Here is a 21,744-nt window from a genome sequence, read left to right as displayed (position 1 = left end):
AAAAGACATAAATCTTTTACTTCTGTGTGTATTAAAGAAATGCATCCGCTTCCATTAATTAAAAGTCAACTGTTTCTGTTTACAGTGATCAGGGTAGAACAGACACTTATGCCAAAGAATTCCAGAGAAGCAGATCCTGGTGAGATGCCACAGTCCTCAGCAGGCTGTGAAGCAAGAAGAGCTGGGACATGAACTAACCTGTCCTTGTCCTGGAAGGTAAGGGGGACAGCATCCCAACAGACCCAGGCCTCTATTTCCCCTACTGCAAAATGGCCCCAACGTGGGAACATGGCTGTTAATCTCCACGGGTGCACAGAACACAAGATCCTGTCTGATGAACAGCACCACTGGGCCTGCCAGTCCTGTGGAGCAGTGTATATTTTGTCTTGGGATCTCCATTTTCCTCCCAACATTGACAGTTGTTTCTGATTTTCCTTTTCACTTCAAATTGCTCTCCTCCCCTACTCCCCACAAATACAAACCTACTCATAATCTCTTAAGGTACTCAGAGTTTTCTTCTTTCTGTTCTTCCCTTCTTTACTTGCAGTTGTTCCTAAGTCATGTCTCAACCATTTACACCTTAATAAGAAGTTCAGCCAATGTTTGGTTCCCCATGTATATTACATTATATATTGTATGTATGTGTATATATATATATATAGTATATACTCCACATACGTACTATATATAAATATATACATAAAATAAGTGTAGTTCTTCAATACGGGAAAAAGGGTTTTGTGCCTGATTAAAGAATTGTTTAGACTTCCTTCTTATCTATCAGTGTCCTTTTTCTGTCATAAATCTCATAATAGACAAATTGGGGACAATTTTTAAATGAAAAGTAAAAGAATTTCGCCTCCAATCCTATCCCTCAGAATTGACCACCTTAAATATTTTGGTGTATTTTTCTATCTCTTTTCCACTTATAAAATTACAAAATATTTGTTCCTTGCAAAAAAGTATACACTCTTACTCTTGTTTTAGGCATGATTCCAACAATGTTGGTTTCATTTCCCTGTCCACAGTAGATTAGAGATAGCAATTTTAAAGCAGGGAGATTGACAAGGAAAGACAGCAGGTAGAAAAGAATTGAGACTCCCCAACTCTGCTGTCCTATGTCTATCCTCTTGAAGGCTGGTGAGTGAGAAAAACAGAGTTAGACATAAGAATTGGGGGCAAATAGCTCCCTGTATACAACTTGAAACTGAGTCATCAAGACAAGGCAACTACTGAATGGGACAGGTATGTGCAAATGATACACCCAATAAGGGATTCAGATCTAAAATATATAAATAACTTTACAACTCAACACCAAAAAAACCCAAAAACGATCCAATTAAGAAATAGGTAGAGGAACTGAATAGATTTTTTTTTTCCAAGAAGACATACAGATGGCCAAAAAACACATGAAAAGATGTTTAACATCATTCATCATCAGGGAAATGCAAATCAAAAGCACAACGAGGTATCACCTTACACCTGTCAGAATGGCTAGTATCCACAACACAAGAAATAACAGGCGTTGGTGAGGATTTGGAGAAAATGGAACCCTCAGGCACTTTTGGTAGGAATGCAAACTGGTGCAGTCACTGTGGGAAATAGAATGGAGGTTTCTCAAAAATCTAAAAATAGAAATATCATACAATCCAGTAATTCCACTACTGGGTATCTATCTAAAGAAAATGAAAACATTAATTCAAAAAGGTATAAGTTTATTGCAGCATTATTTACAAGAGCCAAAATATGGAAGCAGCCCATGTGTCCACTGATAGATGAATGGAAGAAGAAGATGTGGTATATATATAATGGAATATTACTAAGCCATAAAGAAGAATGAGATCTTGCCATTTGCAGCAACATGGACAGACCTAGAAGGTATAATGCCAAGTGAAATAAGCCAGACAGAGAAAGCCAAATACCATATGACTTCACTCACATGTGGAATGTAAGAAATAAAACAAATGAACAAATAAAGGGGGGAAAAAAAAGACAAACAAAAACCAGACTCTATGTGGTGGGTAGAGCATACAGCTGAGGGCCAGACAGCCCAGGTTTGACTCCTGGCTCAGTTACTTATTAGTATGTGACCTCTCTGTGCCTCGATTTTCCTCTGTACCATGGGGATAGTATCCTATACCTACATCTTAGGGTCATTGGCATATTTAGTGAGTTATTTCACATAAAGTCCTTAGACAAATACTTAGTGCTAGGCAGTAAGTACAATGTACGAACACCCAACCTATAACAGAATAGATGTGAATTTAAGAAAAAAATTGTGAGGGCGCCTGGGTGGCTCAGTTGGTTAAGCGACTGCCTTCGGCTCAGGTCATGATCCTGGAGTCCCGGGATTGAGTCCCGCATCGGGCTCCCTGCTCGGCAGGGAGTCTGCTTCTCCCTCTGACCCTCCTCCCTCTCATGCTCTCTATATCTCATTCTCTCTGTCTCAAATAAATAAATAAAATCTTTAAAAAAAAAAAAGAAAAAAATTGTGAGTTAAGTGTAAAAACCTGAATAATGCATTCCTCCCTTTCATAGAATATTTTAATGCTTCTGTCCTATTTTATTATTAAGTAGGTTTCGTTCCAATTTAAAACAGTTGATTTTTTAAAAGTTAGCTTTATGACTCAACAAATAAACTATGTTTGAGCTCCAGAAAATTGGCATAGTCTTCCCATGCTTTTGATTCATGGTGTGGTTCAAGTCCCTATTTTCATCAAAGTTTGGGGAAAGTGTTAATGACATTGTAGTAAAAGGAAGCTTTTTCACTAAAAAGTTTTAAATACATTAACAAGGGCTATGCTGTACTCCCCACCTCAGCCCTTACTCTCAAACCTCAGGAGGGGTCCTGCTTTAGGGAAATGAAGTCACCACTTTTCTTTTAAATTATAAAAATACCTTTATTTAATGTCAGCTGTGCAATGTTTATAGGAAGCCACAGAAGGATCCTATTCTAGTGGCAGCTGGGGGTGGTTGAAGTGGCCACTGGGAAGCTGTCAAAAGTTCACATTTAGTCTTTAGCAACCAAAAATTCCAATGTTATTTGGAATTATTTGATGCAAAATTCTCCTTTTCTTATATCATTCTGGAATGGGCTGGGAAGCTAGGAAGGGTGAGCTGTGTGGTGGGAGCCAGTGAAAACATCTTTCTTTTCATGCCTATTATTAAAGCAGCTCCATAGGAACTATACCCTTTCTTGCTCTGTTCTCTCCTAATTATTTGATTATTATGAACATAATTGCTATGTAATTGTAATCATAACACATGTACTACTTTGCATTCTTTATTTTTCACTGAGAAGCAATTTAAAAAGGTTTCTACAAAGTCTTCCCTTTTCTCCTTTGAAATTGTGTGATATTTTATTTTATAAATTTGGTACAAGTTTATGGGACACTATCTTTGGACATTATCCAATATCTTCCCATATATATCTTTTCTACATGTAGTTTTCTTTTTCTTTTTCTTCCTTTGAGTTATTATTTTGGGACCATTTCCCAAAGTTAGGATTAATAGGTCAAAGAATGTGAACACTTACTTGCAGTTTTTGTCACATAACACTGTTAGGACTTCCAAAAAATGTGAACAAACTTAGAGTTGTGGAGGTGGTTCTTTATAAGAGAAAATGAAATAGAATTTTGTATTTTCAAGAAGAGAAAGGCAGGATAGGAGAGTAACTGAAAAAGAAAAAAGGCACAAAGAACAGATTTAAGGACCATTTACAGATAGGATATAAATAGTCCTGAAGCCTATGAAGGTGAGGCCAGAAGAGGCATGGAAAAGGAGAATTCTACTTCACTTTTTAAAAGGAGATTCCTCACCTATGAAGCTAATCTGTAAAAGAGTCCATTGCTCCTCCCTTTTATTTTTATTTATTTTTTCTAGTTATTTAAATTCAACTAGTCAACATATAGTGCATGCCAATAACCAGCAGGGAAATTGAAGCAGTAATCAAAAACCTCCCAAAAAAACAAGAGTCCTGGGCCAGATGGTTTCCCAGTGGAATTCTACCAAACATTCAAAGAAGAAATAATACCTATTCTACTGAAGCTGTTTCAAAAAATAGAAAATAGAAGGAAAACTTCCAAACGCGTTCTATGCTCCTCCCTTTTAATTCAAGGTTACCAGTGGAATCATTTCCATAAATTAGCCTACTGGCAGAGAAGTTTTACTACCGGGGCTTTGTGGTACTTGGTCCTCACACACTTCTGGTTTATTTTTAATCATTTGGATGTGCCTTTGGTGAAGTGTGTACTTTTCCCATCAGAAGATTATGAAATGGGCCTCACACGCCCAGCAATTGACAGGATGTCGAAGTATGCATTGCCAAACACTGGGGTTCATGTGTTGAGCCATTCAATAAATGGGAGAAGAGGGAAGGTGGACCAGTCTGAGCTGTAGTTTCCACTAGTGAATCTCATTTATACAACAAAGCGCCCCACTTATGTATTGCTACTGACAATACTGAGCTGAGGGTTCTCTTACTCTGATACTCCCAGGCTCTGTCACACTAAATACATGGTAGTCATCTTTTGTTTCGTGATCCTTAAAGATAACCTTGCCAAGACTGCTTTTCTTTCTTCAAGCATGTAGGAAACGCAGGCATAAATTCTATCGGTCTGTATGAATCCCAAACTCAGGGACATGCCGGATTTCAAAAGCAACAGGTCAGATGTTTGTAACTCAAAATATAATAAATTATGATTTCCCATTAGAAAAGATTAGAACATCTCACTTTTTAATCCTGTTTTGCAGCTTTTAGATACTCTTCAGTTGTTCAAATGTAAGTAGATATGCGATTTCATTTGATCCTCACAACACCTTTGGGTCAGAAGTATTATTAGTCCACATTAAAGATGGTGGGGAAAAACACAGAAATATGTCAAATTTTCCAAGCTCATGGAGCAGGTGAGCAGTGGAGCTATAGACCTCTAACCTGTGCCATGGGACTCTGAGCCCAGTCTGTCTACAGCAGCCCTCCTGGCCCAGTTCCTGGTTCAACACATAAAAGGCTGTGTTACCCATTATTATTAATACTGCAATTGAGGAAAAATATTTGCCTCCCAATTTCAGGATGTGAGGCAGACAGGGATGTGAAATGATCTGTAATCTAATGATGTGAAATAAAGTGGCTAAGCTTGTCTTTTGAGCCCTTCGGCTCTTCTTCCTGTACCCTGAGCTCTTTCCACTGTCCCAGCTCCAAGTATACTAAATCAGATCGTCCCGGCTTGTGGTCCAAGAACTTGTATTAAACAACAACAACAACAACAACAACAACATAAAAGAAGACAAACAAAATGGGAAGGTAAACTAATTTCTTGCATAAGAAAACAGAAACACAACATAAAGATATAATTTTCCCGTAAGTTAACATTTATGTTATTACCTCAAAACAACACTTGAAGAAAAAAATTCTTAGAAGTGATTCACTGATGCCAAAGTTTGCTGAGAAAAACTAACAAGCACGAAGAGTCCAGAATTTCTGAAAAACGAAAGCAGCAGTGGGATTTGCCTTAAGGGATTTTTAGAACCTATTACGAAGAAGCCAGCTCCCTCCATCTTGCAGCTCCGGCACCTCCCTCACACACAAGCCTAAGGTGATCTACAGTCAATGTGTTTGTCTGCATCAAGTCAGCACCACATTTTTGAAGAGACAAAAGTCTCACGGTGAACAGAGCACGAGGAGCCAGATGTAAGAAGAATGACTTAGCTCTAAATGACAGTGGAGAGACAATGGCTGAAAAGATTGAGGAAGACACATATTGATGAGGGTGTGTGGAGATGCTGATACGGATTTATCCTCAGATACATTTGTATGAAATACTTCGTATACAAAAGTCTTTCTTCTTGAAAATCTATCTTCTAATCCTTCAACAGTGTCATTTCTTTTTTCACTTCTGAGCCCACCTGGTTTTCAAACGCTTCCAATTTCCCAAATTTCTCCATTTTTAGGAGCAGCAGGGCCTTCGGGAGGGAGGAATGGGGTGCAGGAAGCCATTTCTTCATGCATACCGTTTGTAAAGCACATATTTCCAAGTATTAAGTGGAGTGGCCCAAGTCCAGACCCTCCTGGTATGTGGCTATAGTCCCACTGTAATTACTAAGAGCTCCTCTCATAGACGTCCTGGTTTGTGTGGTAAACTACAGGATCACCCTATTTATAAGGCAAGAGCTACTTATATTTTAGTGTAGGAGGATGATAATTTTGCCTAGATGACCTTGAATTCCTCTTTAAGATACAGAAGAGGGTCCCACATACCCCAAACTCCCTCAGCTTGAACTTGTTTGGCCTGACTCGAGGGCTTTCTGGGGTGCAGGCCTGACATAGCGCTGAGTCCTCATAAACAAGACAGGGTCCGAGTATTCCTCAAATGCACTGCCCCTAAGCGGCCACTCTGTTCCAGTTAGATAAACGGGTGTGGGAGAAGCCTAATCTTCCCACAGGTAAGAAGAAAAGTGGAGATACAGGGAGAAATGCTCTTTATGACTAGAAATGACTCCTCCATCTGTTTGCAATATGAAGGAAGGGAAAAGGAAAAAAAGAGAAAGAGATCCGTTCAAAGCCTCCAATGACTCTAGGGTTCTCTCCCTCCCGGGTCCCCAGGCACTCATCTCAGTGAGAGAGGCTTTGATAGGAAGGCTGTTCTGGAAGAGACACTGGTCTCAGAGCTGCTGTTCAGAGCTCCTGTGACGTGGCAGTTTCTATAGAGACGAGTCTCTTTTCCTAGGCGAGCTCCGTAAGCAGGATACACATAACCCTAGCAACCAGTTGAAGGCTTTTTTTTTTTTTTTAATATGAGGATTTTCTATACTTGAATTCAAAAGGCTCTCTCTTCCCTGGAAAGGCAGCTTTGTGGCAAGCAGGAAAGGGTGGGCTAGTTTGCCTGGGGGCTGAGAATGTGGAAATAAGATTAGAAGGTTGTAGGTGGACTAGGGTAGGGAGAGGAAGGGAGGTTGCTCCTTACTGTGCAGAGTGGTTGGTTTCAGCCTGATTTCATCTTCCAGCCTGCCCTATGGGAGCCCATCCCTACTGCCATGAATCCATGAAATGATACCCCTAGGGAGAAAACAAAACTGTGATTGCCTTAGCAACCTCCTTGTTGTCTTCCCTTTCACCTGCCAATTCCAGGCATTTTTAGCAGGGAGAAGTCAAGTGGTCAGGGGGTGCAAATCTGAGGGCTGTGCAACACAGGGAACCTGCTTACTTGGCATTTAGTAAATGCTCCATTTAGCTGATGTTTAGTAGCTCCATTTAGCTGCTCTTCCCATCAGATCAGCACAAACATCACTTCTTAAGGGAAGTCTTCATTCTTAATAAGGGACTGCATTTGGCTACATGTAAAGGGAATCAACTGAGGAGTTGAACCAAATAGGGATTATTTTTCACCTAAGAAGAAATCCAGAAGGGAGCAGTTCAGGGGCCTGCCAGCTCCACAGTGTCATCCAGGTCCCAGCTCCCTCTGTCTTTGTCTGGCTATTCTTGAACTATTTCATCCTCACGGTTCCTCTGTGGTAAAAGATGGCTGTTCCAACTCCAATCATCATTCCAGGCAAGATAAAGAAATAGCAAAAGTAATGAGGAAGGGGTGGTACCTACATCGAGAAGCAAGACCTTTCCCAGTAGATTTCTACTTCTGCCTCACTGAGCAGAACTGAATCCTGTGGCTCCAGCCTTAAGGGAGGCTGGGATATATGGGGTTTTTAATTGTTTCTTAGCTGAGCAAATTGCCACCATAAAGAGTGGCTATGTTTTAAGAGCAAAGCTAAGCATAACTATGGACAAACAGCCATTGGCAGATGCCACACCTTCCCTGATCATTTCTCTACACCTACTACCTCCAGGGTTGGATTACCTTTGCTGAAAAATGTTTAACAACCAGCTCCCTGGGATAAAAAAAGGCACTAATGGGTAATATTTCCTGATTTCTGTGGTAGAAATACCTCCATCATGGCCAATTTCAAGCTACCAATATATCACTGAATACAGAGTTGGGAAGAGATACATGGCAATGCATTATTCTATCTAGTATTGCAAATTAAGACACAATCTCAAGAGTGAAAATAATACTGAAATGTAAAACAATTAGGATCTTCATCTCTGCTCTATAGATACGCATTAGAAATCGAGGAGCATGGTAGAGCATTCCTAGCTTAGGGAGCTCAGCCCCACAAATCCTAGCTTTACATTTAGTTCATGACCCATGGGGCATCTTTTAGAAGATTAATATGTGGTTGCCATTCTAACGTAAATCAAGCCTTGCTCACACCTCAGGAGCCCACTGCTCAGTCTCTAACACTCAAGCAGAAATGAGACTGGAGAAAACCGGCACCCCTGCCCCCAACTCTTTGGAGACAGTGTAGTACTGAGATGTGGTGAGGAAGGAAAATGGGAGAATGGAGTGGAAGATTACTGAATGGTCTTAATACACATGGCCAGCACCACAGCTGAAAAAAGGAGAAGCTACAATGTTTTTTGCATGTATCTCTGTATTGGAATCTGACCTTGTGATCCTGAACACTCACAAGTTTTATGAGTCCTGCATTCAGTCAATTAGCTGGAAAGCTCTTTTTCATTTTCTGCTGTTAAAAAGGCAAACTACATGTGGCATGGGTTTCAGGGTTTATTGCCTGTACATATTAACAAGTTTTCTCCTCTAAAATGAGATGCAAATGTTGCCAAGTAAAGAGGATGAGGCTACCTGTGATGCTGCCTTTTGGACTAATCACTGTAGACTGGACCATTTTGGATGCACTCAATAAAGTTTAAAGTGTAGCATAATGCATGCTGACCTAAGCTGGTGAGCAAGATTGGTTTCTTTGTGAAACCAAGAGCAAGATGTAACCAGTAGCCTCATTCTCAGGCTGTGAGAAAACTCAGTTTATCAAAATGGCATCAGGCAGAGTCCATGACTTGATTTATTAAAAACATTTGCTCTTGGGCTCTTTCAGGGATTGGAAGCCTCTAAAAAGAAGTACAGACTTAGTTCCAGGTCCTGATGGAGAGCAAATGAAGTTCACATTTATTGTGAAGGGGCCATTATCCAAGCCTGGGGCTTTAGCTTGCATGGAAACCTCTAGGTAACTGCTGTTGGACATCAGCTTGAAGTGCCTAAGAAGTGTGTATTCGGTTTTTGCAGGCTACTAGACAACACTGCCGCTCTAGTGGTACAAACCTGAATTGCAGGCCCAGTGCCTTCAAAGGACCAATCAGCAAAAGGAAGGAGCTATGTCTTGCCAATTCAAATATTGTAATAACTTAGATTTTTATAGGACTTACAATTTTAAAAGTTCTTTCACATGCACTCTCTCTCTTGACTCTCACAACCACTCTGTGAAAAACAGCTGGCATTTCATTTTACAGATGAGGTTATAAAGGTAAGCTATTTATTCAAACCACAGAGTTATTAATAGACTCAGGTCTTCTGACTTTAAATTTCAGCCTCTTTCTACCATATCGTGCTTCTTTCCTCTTCTAAACATCAAAATGAACTTACTCTGTTTCCTGGCTAGGTCTGAGAAGTAACTACAATGTGAAAATGATTATGATTGTCCCTTGTCCAGTCAAGGTATTGCCCCTGCCCTATGTAACAGTTCAAACAACAGTGTTTTACAGGGAAATGCTTTTTTTTTTTTTTTAAAGATTTCATTTATTTATTTGAGAGAGAGAGAGCAGGAGAGCAAGTGAGCACGGGGGAGGAGCAGAGGGAGAGGGAGATGCAGGCTCCACACTGAGCAGGGAGCCCAACATGGGTCTCGATGCCAGGACCCTGAGATCATGACCTGAGCTGAAGGCAGGTGCTTAACTGACTGAGCCACCAGGCGCCCCTACAGGGAAATACTTTAACCTTAAGAGATTAATAGCGAAAATTTCAGGTGCTACTGAAGGCAAGTGGAGGAGCAGTTTCCAACTTGAGTGCTCAAACCTTGGAAGCAGCTTTCTATTTTTATCCTGCAGAATTAATATTGTTAAAATGTCCATACTACCCAAAGCAGCCTACATATTCAATGCAATCCCTATCAAAATACCAATAGTATTTTTCACAGAACTAGAACTAATACTAAAATTTCTATGGAACCACAAAAGATCCTAAATAGCCAAAATGATCTTGAGAAAGAACAAAGCTGGAGGTATCACAATCCCAGATTTCAAGATACACTATAAACCTATAGTAATCAAAACAGTATGGTACTAGGCCCCTGGGTGGCTCAGTTGGTTAAGCGACTGCCTTCGGCTCAGGTCATGACCCCAGGGTACTGGGATCGAGTCCCACATCGGGCTCCCTGCTCAGCGGGGAGTCTGCTTCTCCCTCTGACCCTCTTCCCTCTCATGCTCTCTATCTCTCATTCTCTCTCTCAAATAAATAAATAAATAAATAATCTTAAAAAAAAAAAACAGCACGGTACTGGCACAAAAATAGACACACAGCTCAATGGAATCCAGAGCCCCAAAATAAACCAATACTTATATGGCCAATTAATGTACAACAAAGGAGGCAAGAATATACAGTGGGGAAAAGACAGTCTCTTCAACAAATGGTATTAGGAAAACTGGACAGCTATATGCCGAAGAATGAAACTGGACGAAACTGGACCACTTTCTTACACCATACACAAGAATAAACTTTAAATGGATTAAAGACCTAAGTGTAAGACCTGAAACCATAAAACTTCTAGAAGAAAACAAAGGCAGTCATCTCTTTGACATACACCTTAGCAACATTTTTATAGATATGTCCTCTCATGCAAGAGAAACAAAAGCAAAAATAAACTACTGAGAAATCTGCACAGTGAAGGAAACCATCAATAAAACAAAAAGACAACCTAGTGAATAGGAGAAGATATTTGCAAAGGACATATCCAATAAGAGATTAATATCCAAAATATATAAAGAACTTATACCACTCCACCAAAAAAAACCCAGACAATCTAATTAAAAAATGGGCAGAGGATGTGAAAAGACACTTCTCCAGAGAAGACATACAGATGGCCAACAGACACATGAAAAGATGCTCAACATCCCTCATCTTTAGGGAAATGCAAATCAAAACCAAAATGAGGTATCACCTCCTACCTGTCAGAATGGCTAAAATCAAAAACATAAGAAACAGCAAGTGTTGGAGAAGATGTGGAGAAAAGAAAATGCTCGTGCACTGTTGGTGGGAGTGCAAGCTGGTGCAGCCACTGTGGAAAACAGTATGGGGGTTCTTCAAAAAACTTAAAATAGAAATACCATGTGATCCAGGAATTCCACTAGTGGGCCTTTACCCAGAGAAAACAGAAACACTAATCTGAAAAGATACATGCACCCCTATGTTTACTGTCACATTATTTACAATAGTCAAGATATGGATACAAATAAGTGTCCATCAATAGACAAACAGATAAAGAAAATGAATATATATATATATTATTTATATAAAGAAGATTATATATATATATTTATATAATGGAGTATTAGTCATAAAAAAGAATGAGATCTTGCCATTTGTGACAACATGGATGGACCTAAGGGATATTATACTAAGTGAAATAAGGCAGAGAAAGACAAATACATTATGATTTCACTTATATGTAGAATCTAAAAAACAAAATGAACAAGCAAACCAAAAAAAAAAAAAAAGAAAAAAGCCAAAACAGACCCAAAGAATGTTTTTGCCGCACTCCACTGCCCTAAAACAAAAGCTATGGATGTTAAGTGTGCCCACCAGAGGTGCACATGCACACACATATCACACACTTACACATAACACACACACACAGAGCATGCAGACCTATAGGATCCTTTCTAAATCGATTTTCGTCTCCTACACTTTCTGCCACAGGCCTTGTCTTTCCCATGACACAGAATAGAGTGGAGAAGAAAGTGACCGAACAAAACACGGGCCCCTTCTGCACCGATTCATCCAGTGCTCAGGGCTGTGTTGCCAGAGGCCTGCCACTTTCCCCAGGGCCCAGGCACCAGCTACTGCTCAACACAGAGCAGTACTAGGGTGGGAGGGCCTAGCCCTGGTGAATTCCTCACCATGGAATTGCTCTTATTTTTATGTGCACAGCAAATCACAGCCCCCAACTTTGGATGCAATTACTCTTTCCCAAGTAATTAGGTGCTTTTCAACTTGGAGCTGCCAAACTACAGATTCCCAGAAAAGACCCTGGGTAAACCTGTGCGGCCTGTCCTCAGCCTGGTTCCCTGATTCTGCAGGAAACTCTCCCAGAGGAGAGAGGAAAGAGCCTGGGCAGCCCTTCATCTGAAGACTCAGTCACTGGCATAGTGCCCACCTTGCCAAGGCCACTGCCAGGGCTAACCTAGGGGGATGGAAGCACTGTACATGTGTGGTCGGGGCGGGGCGGTGGGGGGGGATGTGCTTTGCATACTCTGGTCCAGCCCATAAGGTACGTGCTTTGGGCAGTACAGAAAGCGTCAGAGGGAAGGGAGCTGAATTCTGAAGAGGAGAAGAAATATGAAAACACTGTGAAGGGAAAGAAATATGTGGACAGTGGCTTGAATGGAGAGACCAAGAGAAATACATTCTCCTTCCATTCCCAGAGGTACTAAATGGATGGGCTTGTCCCGGCGGCAAGGCAGCAGGCAGCTAGTCAAGACAGTGGCATCCATGCCTGCGTGCAGTCCAGAATAGAGGGCTGGGGCTTTCTGTTTTGCTGGATAAGCAGGAGAGAAACCTTGAGAGCTTGCTTGATTTCATCAAATGCTTTTGCTGCTTTTGCTGATTAAAGACTAGAAGCTGCCTGGGTTCTTTGTCTCCTGCCTCTAACAAACACATGTGGTAGAGACCCACAAACACTTACCTGAATTTAAAGGGAGTATGGGAGCTGTGATCCTAAGGTCCCAACCCAGCAGGCATCCGGGCTGGTGCGTACCGCTCTCTTGAAGACACTGAAGGCCTGGAATCTGACAAGGGAACGGAGCGCCAGCATGAGTCCCAGGGCAGAAGCCAAGAGAGCTGGGAATCACCGGCTGAAGTTACAAATAACAGTGCTTCGGGTGCAATCACTGTCTTCTAGGAGCTGCAGAAGAAAGATAAACACATCTCTGAAGCTCGTGCTGACGCAGGATGGTGCCCTGCGTAGGCCTAGTGAGAAGGGAAGGGAAGAACAACCGAACAGGCCTGAAGTAAAACGACCTTGCGCCTGACTCTAAGCACCCCAACCCCTGTCAGGGTCCTGGGCTTGGGCTGATGCTTAAGCTCTTCCAAGGAAGATAAGGATCCTTCTGGGTAAGAGGTCAGCTTGTGGGAGGTGCAAAAGAGATTCTATTCCCCAGTTAGGAGCCCTGACACCTACTCTGAGTAGGCTTCAGAGCACACAGGCCTACTTGGATGAAGGCAAAACCTGGGCTGGATCATGGCAATACTTCTGGACTCAGCCAACAAAACCAGAGGGAACCCTGAGGGTCTCAACTGAGAAAACAGGATCTTTTCTCTATGCCTAGTTACTCCTTTATCCTAAGGCACAGTATTTCTCTCAAGAAGACAGAATCTGGAAAATAATCTTTATTGAAGACCATAAAATTGGAATGCAACTGTAGGTTCCCAAACCTATCCTCCTCATTTTACAGTTGAGGAAACAGAGGTCAAGTCCCCACAGTTAGTCGAAGAGTTAGGAGTAGAGCTTAGATTTCCTTATTTTCGTATTAGCCTCAGTGAATCCCACCCTGCTACCTCTACTTTGTGCCCCCTGTAGGGATTTCCAGCCAATCCACCAGGCTCTGTGAACTGAGAATTTTTTTAATGGACTATTTTTTAAGAGCAGTTTTGGGTCTACCTCAAAATTGAGTAGAAGGTACAGAGATTTCTCACACACACAGAGCTTCCTCCATTATCAGTATTACCCCCAACCCTGCCCCAGAGTGGTCCATTTTTGACAAATACTGAACCCACACTGACACATCATGGTCATTCAAAGTCCATAGTTTACATTAGGTTTCAGTCTTCGTGGTGTATTATTATAGCATCATAGAGAGTAGTTTCAGTGCCCTAAAAACCACTGCACAGAGAATTTTCATGACAACTCCTATAACAAAGAACCAATAGGGCTTAGCTTCTGTTAGTATGGGATTTATCTCTGGTGCACAGTTTGGGTGCTCACTGGCTTGAAGACATTCCCCTCCCTCACATTCCTTGTTGGCACCTTGGATGGAAGTGTTTTAGATATGCAGGTCTGGGATTAGGATGCAAGCATGTCAGTCTGACAGACAGGCTCAAGGCAGGACCAAGCTGTGACAAAGTTTGTAGACAAAGTTTGTCTTTGGAATCTCCTACTTCTACCCCCACAATACCTGTATGGGTATACACACACACACACAGATACACACACACACACACAAACACACATACACACACATGCACATCCCCTCTATTCCTTTCTTCTAGTACAGTCAACTGCTCTCTAGCCTTCCTAAATATCTTAGTATCCTTTTGCAACATCTTCTGTTCTGTCAAAGAAAAATGCTTCTGGGAAGGGATCCAATGCCAATTATTTGCTATTCATTGTCGACTGAAGCCATCATAGTTTCCTTCCCATGGGTATATGCACCATGGACCTTGGTTCTCCTTGTAAAATGAAAAGTTTTTATGTTTTAAAAATTTCCAGTACCTAAAAGCAGGTAGGAAGAAGAAGGTCCTTTCCTTGGTCCTTGAAATCACCCCAAATAGCATCTGCTGCTTCTGCTTTGCATAGCACAGGTTCCGGCCTCCGTTCAGCCAGAGACAATAATGAAGAGCCAACAGGATGTAAACAGAGAAGAGGATTTGAAACAGAAATGGTCATTTGGAGCAAAAGCTAAAGTTTCATTTTTCCAGAATATAAAGCAGGTTAAGAATAGAGCCCTGGCTCTCCTGCTGTGGTGCAGAGTGCTGGTGTTAAAGAGCACTGGAAGGACCTGGATCCCAGTCCTGGGTCTATGTAAAAGTAGAGGGGTGACTTTGCAAGTCACTGTACTTCTCTGAGCCTTGATGCTTCCTCTCTAAAATGCGTGGGTTGGATTAAATGGTTTCTGCAATTCCTTCTAGCTCCAACATTTTTCAGTTCTATAGTTCAGAGAAGGAACTAAAAGGAAACCAGATGAATCCAGGTCGCCAGGCTTCCCACAACCTTTGCTTTTGACAAAGGTGATTGAAGTGGTTTGAAGAAGCTATTTTCACCAAACTTTGCCCTGCCTTATCCCAGGAAGAAGGTGCTAATGCCCAGCAGATTGCAAATACATTGTGACAAAGAACCCAGCTCCATTAAAAAAAGAAAGCCTATTGATTTTTAGAATAGCCATCTCCTAGTATATGTAACTTTGAGCCAAACCAAGGAAATTTATGAGGGTTCAGCTTAATCTTATAAAATTTTTAAATCAGTAAGTGCTGCCTGGAGGAATCTGGCCATTATGGTATCTCAAAGAGGCAGATACAAGAATACTTATGTTGCTATTAGGTGCAACAGACAAAACGAGTGTTATGACAGAGGGCAAGTCTGGGTTGTTGTTGAAAGCACACTAGCCTTGGAACTGAAGTTCAGACTCCTAGATACAACTTCTGGCTCTGATGCCAACCATAGGTAAGCTTCATCACTAAGGCAGGGACTATACCTGTCTTGCTGACTATTGCAAGCAGTACAGGGCATATAGTAGGGACTCAATAAATATTTTCTGAATCAACATTTTGCAATGTCCCATAATTACTGACCCTCAGCTTTACTTACTTGCTCTTTTGTTTGATTCCTTCTTCCGTCTCCCTATTGCCATTTCTTAATCTAGGTCATTATTATCTTTGCCTAGATTGTTGTAATAGAGTCCTAACATCCTCCCTGCCTCTGGTCTTGCCCCCATCTAGCCCATTCTCCAAACTGCAGCCAGAGTAATCTTTCTGAAATCAAAGTCTGAGCATGTTACTCCATATTTGAAAATCAGTCCTCTAAATTGTCAGATTTATTGGCTTAGCATTGTTCATAATACACTCTTACTTTCTTTTAATGTCTGTCAAATCTATAATGATGTCTCTTTACTTAGTAGCCCAACACGTGGTATTCAGTAAATGTTCCATATGTACTTGAGAAGCATATGTTCTGAAGTTGTTTTTTGCAATGTTCAATTCTGTCAAGTTGTCTAATCATATTGTTCAAGCTTGTTTCCTTAATGACTTTTTTGATCTACTTGTTCTATAAGTTACTGAGTTATATTAAAATACTTAATTATGTATTTATGTATTTAGTAGGCTCCACGCCCAGCGTGGAGCCTAGTGCGGGGCTTGAACTCACGACCCTGAGCTCAAGACCTTAGTTGAGTTCATGAGTTGGATGCTTAACTGACTGAGCCACCCAGGTGCCCCTAAAGTCTTCATTTATGATAATGCATTTTTGTCTATTTCTCCTTTTAGTCTATCAACTTTTGCTTTACATATTTTAAAGCTGTTAAGTTCATATAATTTAGAATCTTCCTGTTGAATCGACCCTTTTGTCATAATGGAAAATTAAAGATGTCTCTTATGTTTTACTGAAGTTTAGCTAGAGTTGTTAATTTTACTCATCTTTTCAGCACCATATATCTAATAATATTTCTTTACTAAAGTTTTTCTTTTATCTGAAATTAGTATACCCACATCCATATTTGCTTTGTATAGTGTACCTTTCTCCATCCTTTTACTTTGAATCTTTCTATGTCCTTCTAAAATAATTATTTATATGTCTAAATAATTATATACATATATTATATATATGTATCTTCTCCCAGTTTCTGACATGTTGGTCCTAAAATTCTTATAATCTCCTGAGTAATAGGGGTGCTAGGCGTATCTTCTGTTGTAATATTGTTCTTTTTACCTCAGTTCCTAAATCCCTTGGAATTTCTTGGGTGATAGAAATGTCTTTTGTTCTAATAAGGTGACTCTTAGTGGACTCCTGGGTGGGGACCAGTCACCAGAAAGATCAGCCATGACTGGGTGATCAGTCGGTGGCTCAGTCAGTTAAGCATCTGCCTTCCGCTCAGGTCACGATCCTGGGGTCCTGGGATTTAGCCCCACATCAGGCTCCCTGCTCAGCAGGGAACCCGCTTCTCCTTCTCCCTCTGCCTGCCACTCCTCCTGCTTGTGGTCTCTCTCTCTCTGTCAAATAAATAAATAAAATCTTAAAAAAAAAAAAAAAAGCTGCCATGATTAGAAGCATGGAACTTTCAGCCTCACCCCCTATCTTCCAGGGAGGGGAGAGGAGCTGGAGATTGAGTTAAAAATTGTTCATGACTATGTGATAAAGTCTCCATAAAAATCCCTGAAGTATAGGGTTCAGAGAGCTTCTAGGGTTGATAAATACATCCATGTGCTGGGATGGTGGTGCCTTCCAACTCTATAGGGACAAAAGCTCTTGCACTTACCCTATATATCTCTTTATCTGACTGTTCATCTGTATCCTGTGTCATATTCTTTATACAAGATAATAAACTAGTAAATGTATGTGTTGCCCAATTTCTGTGAGTCATTACAGCAAATTATTAAACCTGAGGAAGGCTTTGTGGGAACTCCCGATTTGTAGCCAATTTGGACAGAAGTATGGGTACCCTGGGAACCCACTACTTGCCATTGGTATCTAAGTGGGGCAAGTCTTGAGGGACTGAGCCCTTAACTTGAGGGATCTGATGCAGTTAGGTAGAGAGTGTGAAAATTTCGTTGAATTATACAACACCCAGATGGTGTTGGAGAACTGGTCAAGTGGGAAAAAAATCTATACACTAGGTGGCCAGAAGTGTTCAGTGAATAGAGGAAAGAGGGTTTTTCTGTTCCCTTTTCAATCCTTATATGTAAGTTTGTCTTTTAGAAACAGCATTTGTTTTTTATTTTTAAATAAATATTTAAAATCTTTGTCTTTAATTCACTGTATATTTTTAATTACTGTCAGTACTAATATATTTTAAGTATACATCTTTATGCCAATAAATTTAACCTAGATGAAATGAAAAAGTTCTTGAAAAGCACAATTCCCTAAAATTAACACTAAGTAGAATCTTCCCATAGCTATTAAATAATTTTGATTTCTAATTTAAAACATTCAGACACAGAAAACTCCAGTCTTAAGTGGCCTCCCTAGTGATTTCTTCCAAATATTCATGGAAGAAATAATACTAATCTTACAAAAAGTCATCTAGAAAAAAAAAGAACAAGAATGAATAATTTTCAGCTCATTTTATACAACCAGCATTACTTTTAAGAGGTGATACTAACATCTGAGAATAACATTTCAAGAAAGGAAAATCACAGACCAAATTCACTTATGAGCACAGGTGCAAAAATCATAAACAAAATTTTAATCAATAAAACCTATCAATAGAGTACGAAGGTAATATATAATGTCTATATTCTAGAAATGTAAGGCTGACAACATACAAAAATCAACCAATGAAATTCATTATATTTATAGAGAAAAATCATCATCATCTCAATATATGTAGGAAAAACCATTTGACAAAATTCAACATCTATTCTTGATAAAAATAAAAATTCTCAGCAAACTAATAATAAAAGGAAATGTTCTACAGCATATGTTATAGTTGATGGCAAGGTATTTATTACATGGCTCCCCCTGAGTTCAGCAACAAGAGAGTGGTGTCCTCTTTCAACATTATTATTCAATATTGTACTGGAGGCCCCATTCAGTACAATAAGCTTAGCAAAAAGGAGGTAAAATGGAAAGGAAGAAATAAAACTCGTATTATTTATAGACTACATGATGCATACATAAATAATTGAAAAGAATCGGTCAAAATAACTATTAAAATTAAATAATTTTATATTATCACTCTATACAAGGTCAATATATAGAAAGTACTTGTATATGCTAGCAACAAATAATTAGAAATTTTAAAAAATGCCATTTAGTATAAAAAAATAAAATGTCTAGTAATAAATCTAAGATGCACAAGGCCTCTGTACTAAAATGTATAAGGCATTATTAAAAGAAAATTTTTAAAGATTTTATTTATTTGACAGAGAGAGAGAGAAAGCAAGCAAGCACAAGCAGGGGGAGCAGCATGGGGAGAGGGAGAAGCAGGATCCCTGCTGAGCAGGGAGCCCACTCAGGGCTCAATGCCAGCACCCTGGGATCATGACCTGAGCCAAAGGCAGATGCTTAACCAACTGAGCCACAGGAGCCCCGAGAGAAATTTTTTAAGTCTTCAATAAACAGATAGATATATCAAGTTCATAGGATGCAAGACTCAATACTGTCAAGATGTCAATTTTTCTCAAATGGACCTACAGATGAAATGTAATCCCAATCAAAACCTCAGCAGGATTTTTTAAAAATAAGAATTGCCAAAATTTTAAAATTTATACAAACATGCAGAGAATATAAAATAGTCAAAACAAATCTGAAAACAAAAGGAACAAATCTGGAAGACTTAAATTACCTGAATTTGAGACTAATTTATTATAAAATTCACTGTGGTATTGGCATAAGGATACACAAATAAATAAATGGAACATATTAGAGTCCATAAATAGACCCACACATATATGGTCAATTGATTTTAGACAAAAGCTCCAAGATAATTCCATGGGGAATTCCAACAAATTATATGGAAACATGATACCCACATGGGAAAAAAAAATGAATCTCAACTCCTACTGTATACATAACAAAAATCTGTTTGAGCTAGATCATAAATCTAAATGCAAATAGGAAAAAATAAAACTTCTATAAGAAAATGATTCTTTTCATATCCTGGGTTAAGCAACAGTTTCTTTTCTTTTTTTTTTTAAGATTTTATTTATTTATTTGAGAGAAAGAATGAGGGAGAGAGCATGAGATGGGGGAGGGTCAGAGGGAGGAGCAGGGAGCCCAATTTGGGACTCGATCCTGGGACGATCAGGACCTGAGCTGAAGGCAGTCACTTAACCAACTGAGCCACCCAAGCACCCCTAAGCAACAGTTTCTTAAATAAAACACAAAAAACACTGACCACAGGAAAAAAAAAATGAAAATTTTTAAATCAAAATTAAAATTCTGCTTTTCGCTCTTCAAAAGACTCTATTAAGAAAGTGAGAAAGCAAGTCACAGATGAGGAGAAAATATGTACAATGCATATATCTCACAAAGGACTTGTGTCCCGATGTTAAAAAAAACTCCCGAATAACAATTAAAAGCCAACAACCTAATTTTCTAAATGGGCAAATGACCTGAACAGACACTTAGCAAAAAGATATATGAATGGCCAATAAAAAGATTCTCAACATTGTTAGTCATTAGGGAAATGCACATCAACACCATGAGGTATGACTTCATGCCCAACTGGAATGGCTAAAATTAAAAAGACAGACAATACCAGGTGTTGATGAGAATGTGGAGAAACAAGAATTTTCACAATTATTGCTAACAGTGTAAAATGGTACAACTACTGTGGGACATAACTTGGCAGTTGCTACTAAGGCCAAACTTACACATACCCTATGACCGTGCAATTCCACTCCTCACTATTTACCCAACAGAAATGACTGCATATGCCCACCGAAGATGTCTACAAGAATATTCCTAACAGCTATCCATAATTGCAAAATCTGGACTCAATTTAAATGCCTATTAACCATGGATAAATGGATAAGCAGATTGAGATATGTTCTTACAATACTGCAGAGCAATGAAAGGCAAATACAGCAACAGCAAAGAGAATCTCACAGACCACAAAGTTGAATGAAAAAACCCATAGACTCAAAAGAAAACATACTATGTAAATTTACATAAAGTTCAAAATGAGATAAAACTTATCTATGGTAAGAGATTTTGGAATAGTGGTTACTTTAGGAGAGGAGTGTTGACTGAGAAGAGGCATGAGGAAGCCTTCTGGGGTTTGATGTGGAAGGTGGGGACAGCACACTTTAGATAGGAAGACCAATGGGCCCCAGATTACGTGAAACTGTCCTAGTTTTTAAACTAAAAGTCCTTTCCTGGGGAAACCAGGATGGTTGCTCACCCTAAGTTTAGATTTGTGCATTTTACCACACACACACACACACACACTATTCCTCAATTCTTATAATCTGGAAAAGAAAAACATCAATAGGGGGAAAATGTCTTCAATGGCTCTCCTTTGCCCTCAGGACAAAGTGCAAACTCCTCATAATACATACAGCTTTTGCAGTGTGGCCCGTGTGCCTCTTCATTTTCTCATCTGGCCCCTCTGCCGCCACACTGACAGCTGACAGCTCCCTGAATATGCCATGCTCTCTCTTGCTTAAGTTAGTGCCACTGCCCAGAAATGCTTTCCCCTAGCTCTGCCTGGCTAGCTTCAGCTCATTCTTCAACTCAGGCTGGATACAATCAACTGCTGGAAGCTTTCCCTGACACATAGCCAAGGCTTGGGATATCCCATAGCATATGTATAAGTGGTCATTTATTTATTTACCCATTTATTCAATAAGACATTATATTAAGCTCCTAAAAAGGGGCCAGGAAGTATACAGTCCTAGAGGACTTCACAGTCTGATAGGTATGTAAACAGACCTTGGTAGACACATGCAGGTAGATAGCCTATGCTCTAAGGTACCATCTCACATATCCCAGGTCTGCAAGGAGAAAGATGGCTTTTCTATTTTTAATTTCTTTCTTTTATTTTTTTATTTTATTATCTTATGTTAGTCACCATACAGTACATCATTAGTTTTTGATGTTGTGTTCCATGATTCATTGTTTGCGTATAACACCCAGTGCTCCATTCAATATGTGCCCTCTTTAATACCCATCACCAGGCTAACCCATCCCCCC

At 39.8% G+C, this 21,744-nt stretch overlaps 1 long non-coding RNA gene across 5 annotated transcripts in view; it reads left to right on the top strand.

Annotated features, from left to right (window-relative positions):
• Positions 1-21,744, top strand: part of LOC145722690 (uncharacterized) — a 144,993-nt gene that overhangs the window by 68,283 nt on the left and 54,966 nt on the right. For 3 of the 5 annotated variants that reach the window (XR_014147135.1, XR_014147133.1, XR_014147136.1), the window contains one exon: positions 86-216. This is a non-coding gene — a long non-coding RNA (uncharacterized LOC145722690). Of the gene's footprint in view, positions 1-85; positions 217-8,946; positions 9,076-21,744 lie in introns of all 5 variants that reach the window. The other 2 variants (XR_014147137.1, XR_014147134.1) reach the window with 1 other exon arrangement.

Source organism: Leptonychotes weddellii, chromosome 7 (assembly GCF_054177405.1).
Source record: "Leptonychotes weddellii isolate Sample4059 chromosome 7, ASM5417740v2, whole genome shotgun sequence".
NCBI lineage: Eukaryota > Metazoa > Chordata > Mammalia > Carnivora > Phocidae > Leptonychotes > Leptonychotes weddellii.
The sequence above is the reverse complement of the archived record's forward strand: the minus strand, read 5'-3'. Positions and strand labels throughout refer to the sequence as shown.